This window comes from Nothobranchius furzeri, chromosome 2 (genome assembly GCF_043380555.1).
Source record: "Nothobranchius furzeri strain GRZ-AD chromosome 2, NfurGRZ-RIMD1, whole genome shotgun sequence".
Taxonomy (NCBI): Eukaryota; Metazoa; Chordata; class Actinopteri; order Cyprinodontiformes; family Nothobranchiidae; genus Nothobranchius; species Nothobranchius furzeri.
In genome coordinates this window covers 94,639,574-94,646,976 of record NC_091742.1, presented here as the reverse complement: position 1 = coordinate 94,646,976, position 7,403 = coordinate 94,639,574, and positions in this window count along the sequence as shown.

Below are 7,403 nucleotides of genomic sequence, written 5' to 3'. Positions count from 1 at the left end.
CTCCACCGGTGTACCGATGCTTGTATTAACATGGACTAGATTGTAATAAACCGGTTATCTTTTTTTAACTTAAACTTTGTCATGATTGAGTCATAGCACTCCAAGAAACAGCTCAGCATGAAAATTAACCACATTCCCTTTATTTCTGATGACACAACTAATCACTGCTGGTGGACGATTAATCACAGACATTCAGCACTTCTGCATGCGTTCTGTATTCTGTGTGAACGAGGCTTCACGCCCTCTCTCAGTAGCGCAACGTGCGTGTTGGGTAATTTTTATATTACTCCCATATTACCTCAAAGAAAGTTTAGAGCACAGACAAAGGGATTAATTAGATTGATAATTTGGTAAATTGTAATCATCTTGTCTCAGGAAGTTACAGATAACAGGAGGGTGATCAGATAGGTCATTCTTCATCACTCTAAAATTTAAAATAAAATTGATGACCCTCCGTTTAAACAAACACCTACACTGTTACATCAATAACCCTGTGACGTCAAAATCAGTTATATCCATCAGTGCGGTTGTCCTGTTCTGATTTTTTTCATTTAGTTGTGGTTTAGGCTTTTTTTTTGCCATTATCACTGATAAAAGCTGTGGGTTTATTCATTTGTGAATGAATTAAGCAATACAGATCACAGTCCAATGTTTTTGTTTTGTTTTGATTTTTAAGTAAGGTTCAGCAAATGCTGTCGAATCACTGATAGCCATCATCTGGGAAGTGAAATATGAACTGTTTCCAAGTACCGCTGTAATGTGCTTGCATACCACTAGGCAGAAGAAAAAATATTTGTATTTAGAGTCTCACTCACTGATTGGCTCTGCTATGTCAGGCTAACGTATGATTGGCTGTCCCTCTAACTCGCTGCCATGGAGACGACAGACCGGTGTTTTGCTTGTCGGCAGGAGTCTGCGTTCATCTACCTGTAAGTTTTTATTCAGCCTGCATCACGTCAGCTGGATGGATTTTAACCTCAGAGCTTTTGTTTACATTAACATTTGTGTGTGTGTGTGTGTGTGTGTGTGTGTGTGTGTGTGTGTGTGTGTGTGTGTGTGTGTGTGTGTGGAGCAGAGTTAGCATATCAGACAGAAAAGTGAACATGAGAGACTTCTTCTGAAGTGAAACTAGAGAAACACAAGAACCACGTTATTTCTCACTCTAGATTCTCCGCGTCATAACTTCTTAATGACTGATCGAATTAAAATAATTCCAACGGTTTCAAAAAGGACAGAAAACGAGCTTTCCAACGCTGTAATTCACGTTACTCCAAAAATCGTTATTAGAGGGAAACCGGCTTTGCAGCGTCACAGACAGAAACGGAGCGAACCGTGACGGGAGAGCGGAACGACCTGGAGGAGATCATCTGATCATCTGCATCAGCTTTTATAACGTTATGGAAACGTCACACAGAAAATCCACCTGGTTGGTCAGGTGTCCCAGAAGTTTCTGTAGCTGGTGACACGATGGACAAATTACAATCACACTTGTTTTTATTTGAACACTCAACTATTTACTAAATGATTCAGCTTCATTCCAGCATTATTTATACTTACAGTAAATATTTATTTAGCTGAAAATAGAAATTTATATCAGTGCAGATTTTTATTAGTTAAGTTTATGTCATGAAATGTTTAACTTTCACATGTTATTACCTTTTATGTGGCTTATTGATCTTTATAATGCTGGTAGGAATGTAGCTACAGTTGTGATGAATGTTTGTTTATTTAAGGACCGTGTACAATATTAAACATACATATTGAAATTTGATGCATTGTACCAGATTTAACGTGAAGCTAATTCCATCTGCAGTCCTGAATGAATGAGTGTTATCTTATGTGTAGCGCCATGAATGGCCTCTAATTTGTGACAAAGGTCACATTTTCCCAGCTGGGTCAAGCTGGGTCGACTGTAACTTTGCCCCACAGATTAACCCGCCAGGAGCCGTGATGTCTGCTGAAACCATCTTTATCTGCTGCTGTTCCGTCCCAAGATGAAGGACACTTCAAGTTTCACAATAATTATTTTAAATAATAATTTTAATAAACTCTTGACTTTATTACTGTTATTACAACCATCATAAATAATCTCTTGATTCAGTATAAATGTATTTTAATTACTGGAATGACTTATGCTTGGGTGTAATAATGATTATGGTTGATAATCCTAATGTGTGTTCAGTAAACCAGAAGGTCATCTTGCACGTTAGCCAGCCTCATTCAGAAGGGATCCAGGGTAAATAATAATAATAATACATTTTATTTCAAGCGCCTTTCAAAGCTCTCAAGGTCACTGTACAGGACAAAATATAACAAGCAAGCAATACAAACAACAAGGAATAAATGCTAAAAGTAATTCCCAAAGGTAGAGTCGGAGCAGTGCGATGGATAATAGACTAAAAAGAGTAGATGGATGGAGGACAGTTACAGTGAGTAAGCCAGGCGGAACATGTGAGTTTTGAGTTGAGACTTGAAGGTTGAGAAGGAGTTTATATTGCGGAGGTCGGGCGGTAGAGTGTTCCAGAGTTATGGAGCTGAGTGGCTGAAAGCTCTGGCTCCCATAGTACTAAGTCGAGTGCGAGGAACAGACAGGGAAGGGTAAAGGGTAAAACCATCACGTGTCTTTACTTCATGACCAAGCTTTCTGACGCTGAGAGGGCGTGTTCTGAGGGTTTTGTTAAAACCAAATCCCGCAGCAAAAAGTTCAGTTCGTGAAACATACCAGGAGAAGAGGGACGGGCCCCCAAATCTCTACTAAGCATTCTGTCACGCCGATAGAATTGCTCCGAATAAAAGCACCTGTTTCCAGCTGACGCAAAATTCCTTCAGAGTTATTGATTTTGAGACGCAAATAGTTTCACCAGTCGAGTGACCCACGGAGACATCTCAGGACCGATTTGGTCGCACTAAGGCCCTTCTACCAACCTCGTGCCTGGAGGACACCATCTCCACCTGACATCTTGGATCCAGAAGAGGGTCTCCTGATATGGGTGAGGTAGACACTCTTGACAGATTGCGTCTGTATGCTGTTTCTTCTAATAAACATCAGTTAGCTGCAAAACAACTTTCCACCCAGAAACGCTTCTCTCGCTGAAAGAAACCTTCTGATATTCATTCACACATCCAAAAACTCGCATTTTCATTTTAGCTTCCATTCAGTCACAGGTTTGCTTTTTAAAACAAGTTTTAATATCAAATTGTCTGTTAAAAATTAACATTTCTAAACTGTCATTTCAAATTGTAATTTTTTTAAAGTGTTAGTAATAAATTCTTAACTTTAAACACTTGGCTCTTCTTTGAAATGGAACACAGAATGGTGTATATTTCTGGTTACTGAAAAAGCAAAGATTCCTTTAAACTTCTGATTAAATAAACAAACTTTTGCTATTAAATTTAATTATCTTAAATTAAACATTAATCTTTGGATTAAAAGTAGACCAAGCTCGTTGGCATATGAACTTCTATTGAATATATAATATCCTAGATATTTATATAGAATAGAAGCTTCATTGTTAACTTGTTTGGATCTTTTCTCAGAATCTAACAAAGCTGATAGCAAACAGTGTTGATTCTAGTATGTAGTTAACTACGCTACATATGTTACCTCATTTTTATTTTACTCCATGCCGTTCTCTGAACCAGAGCGTAGACCCACCTGTGGTCACTGACAGGGCTGCAGTCAGGAATTTAGAAAATAGAAACAGTCATAAACTGGTCAACATGAGGCAGGGTTCACGCTTTGCAACACCATTCAGAATTTAAATTGTTCATTTGAAATGAGTCCTTTTGAAGTTCCCATTTAGTAATAAATGTAAAAATTTCACATCCATTCAATTATTATTTTTTATATGTTTAAGCTGCATTTTTACAGAGTTACAAACATTTAGCACTTTTTATTACAATTTTACAGCCATAGAACAAAAAAAAACCAAGGTGGCCCAGTTATAATTCTGGTCATAGAGGGTTAATTATGTGATGAATGTTCTCCCGCCCACAAAGACATGGTTCAAAGTGAATTAGTGAATAAATACATATGTTTTATTACTTTATTATGTATTTTAATTATTAACTTTTACGTTGTTATTATAACACTAGAAATAAATAATGAGGGAAATGAGCACCATGAAGAAAACCTGTGGTCATAGTATAAGCAGTATTCTGGAAATGGTCACTCTGTGTGAATGTGTGTGTGTGTGTGTGTGTGTGTGTGTACTTGTCTTTATATGCTTAAGTGGACACATATTAACTGTAACATGTGGAAAATTTTACATTGTGGGGATATTTTGCTGGTCCACACAATGCTGACTATCCTAAAACGTGTTTTAGAGGTATGTTGTGAATTTACCTTTAGTTTAGATTAGTTTAATTTAGGGTTATGAGTAGAACTCCATTAGTTAGGGTTAGGGTATGAGTTAGGCATAGTGGAGTCACTAAAATGAATGGAAGTTAAAAGAGCTGTGTGTGTGTGTGTGTGTGTGTGTGTGTGTGATACCTCATTTGTAAAGAACTTTTGCCCTTCTGTCCTTCTTAGTGGCAAAGCTCTCGATGACCTTTTTATTGAAGTCAGGAATGTTTGTGACAAGCTTTTTTTCCATGGAGAGCATGGCAAGAGCATTCAGCCGATCCTGTATCATGGTGTTCCTCAGGAAAGTCTTAATCCTCTTTAAAGTAGAAAAGCACCTCTCTGATTCGGCTGTGGTCATGGGTGTGGTGACAAGGATCTTCAAAAGAGTGACAGTCTCTGTGAACGTGCTTTGAAGATTGTTCTCCATGAAAAACTGGAAGAGAGTCAGTACACCAGTGCAAGTCCTGAACTCATGGTTCTCATAGATGCGGGATAGCTCTGTTCTGAGCTTAGCTTTGTTCAGCATGGGGTAGGCCTCTACAGCGGTCGCCAGTGCTGCATCTGGGAACTGTGCTGTGTGTTGCACAAACAAGTCACTTTGTAGCAGAGTGGCAGCAACGAGGTGCTTGGTAAAAAAGAATCGCTCTTTTGCATGGCTCAGGATGGTGTCACAAACCTGTCATATGATAAATCAAAAACAACAGATAAGTACATAGGAAACACTTTCATAGGAAATAATGTCATCAGTATCCTCTTACAAATGTCATATTTCCCAGTTTTTGGGACAATAAAACATTTCTGATTCTCAATGAGATGTTTTTACTTCAAATGTAAAAACATCTCATTGAGAATCAGAAATGTTTTATTGTCCCAAAAGCTGGGAAATTTGTTTGCTGCAGCAGAAGTGTAACAAGTAAAATGGAATCAGATTGACGTATGTACAAATTTACATGAAATACACATTTACGTGATTAAATATGTATAATAAGTATGTGTGTTGAAATGAGTTTTTACAGTTATTGCACATTAAACAATGTACATGTTATTAAACAAATGTCCCGGTTTGTGGGACAACCAAGGATTTCTGATTCTGATTGTCTTGTTCACAGAAATGTAATGTACAGCTTACCTCTGCACCCAGCTGCTGTTGTTCTCCCTGTCCAAACGTCCTCCGTTTCTTTGTTGGCTGCTGCTGCATTGATGCGCTGCATTCCTCAGTCAGAGAATGAATGGAGTCCCTAATGAGACACAAGGTCCACATCCACATTACTGTTTGTGAAACTAACATACTGGAGAATTTCATCACAATAATATTAAATAAACAAGTACCTGATCTTTTGCATGCTGTTGGTGAAGCTCTGGATGACCCCTGTGATGTAGACTGAGTCAATGTTCCTCTTCTGCAGCTGGTTGAAGAGCATGTCCACATGTGGCATGATCTTGTGAAACAATGCCAGCAGAAAGCAGAGATCTTCTTCCTCCAGCATTCTCACAAAGCCTCCTGCCTCTCTCTCAGTGATTGGATCAAAGTCATCCGAGTCTCTGATCATCTGGAAACATCTGAGGAGGTCATCCTTGTGCTCATACACTGTGTTGACAGCACGACTGTGGAAGTTCCACCTGGTTACTGAAGTTGCTGGAAGTCTGTGCGCCACCACTTGATCAAGCACAGCGGTTCGCTTGAATGACCGGGAGAAGAAAGCAGCAAATCCACCAAGGTCTGAAAAGAAAGTTCTGATCCTGCGGATGTGTGAAGTTGCCTGTTGCATGATGAGGTTCAGCTGATGGGCATAGCAGTGGATGTAGTGTGCACTTGTGTACACATCATTCACCTTACACTGCACTCCACCTGTGGCTCCCCTCATCACTGCAGCCCCATCATAGGCCTGGGCAATCAGTTTTCCCTCTTTTCCAGCAGGGATGATCTTGCTCAGCCTCTCCAACAGTGCTGTGGAAATCGTGTCAGCGGTTGCATTCTGAAGAGGGATGAACTCAAGAAAACACTCTTGAATGCTGTTCTGACTGTAGTGATACTGTAACACAAGCACCAACTGGCAGCGGGTGGAAATGTCTGTAGTCTCATCTGCCTGAATAGCAAGATAATCTGCATTGTTCACCTCTCCAAGAATGTGGGTTTTAATAACTGACAACATACAGTCCAACAGCTCGTTCTGCACGGTCTTTGAGGTGTCTGTCGCCGTCTTCAGATGATCCTCCAACACATTATCAAGTGAAGCAACCAGATCCACTAGGCCCCTGAAGACGCCCGGGTTTTCTGAGGTTTCAGTCTCATCATGGCCACGCAAAGCCAGCTCAAATGCTCCACAAAATTTAACACAGTCAATTGTCTTGGACAAAATGTGCCGGTTCCGATCCACTTCTTCATTGTGTTTCTTCGCTGCAAGCCTGTGCCCCTCGTCGAGCTGCATGGCAATGTTAGCTCTGCCTAGCATGGCTAGCTTCACCGTGCTGTCCATGTGCGCCCGGGATAACTCATGTTTCTTCACCTTCTCAGAAAAATGTTTCATGTCCGTAACTCCTGACTCAACCCATGCCTTATCTGTCCCAGTCGTTTTGAATAACAAACACGGAAAGCAAAATAACGCATTTTAGCGTGATTGCATCCAGCTAGCCAAGCCTTCCTGGTGTACCAATTTCAGGAGAAGCGTTGTGTGTACAGTTTACCCTTCTCCTTGTCCTGCTGGCTTATCTTTACGTCGGGCTGATCTGGTCCAAGCTCTTTGACATTAAGTTTTTCCACCATAGTTCTCCTCTCGAACGGATACTGGAGAAGAGACCGAACTGAATTCAGGGGCTGCTGAGATCCGGTATCCATGCTGCTGGTTGTAGGAGCACTGGCGTCCATGTCTATTACGTCTGTGTCACGACCGTCACGAGCCACGACCAAAACCGTGCTGGAGTCGAGACTCTCCGAGTTCTACCGAACACCAACGAAAGCCTTTGGCGGTAGCTCTATCGCCCATCATGCTTCTGAAACAACGTCGACGCTGATTGGATACATTCCCATTCCTACCCTTTGATTTGCTTGTCAGCAATT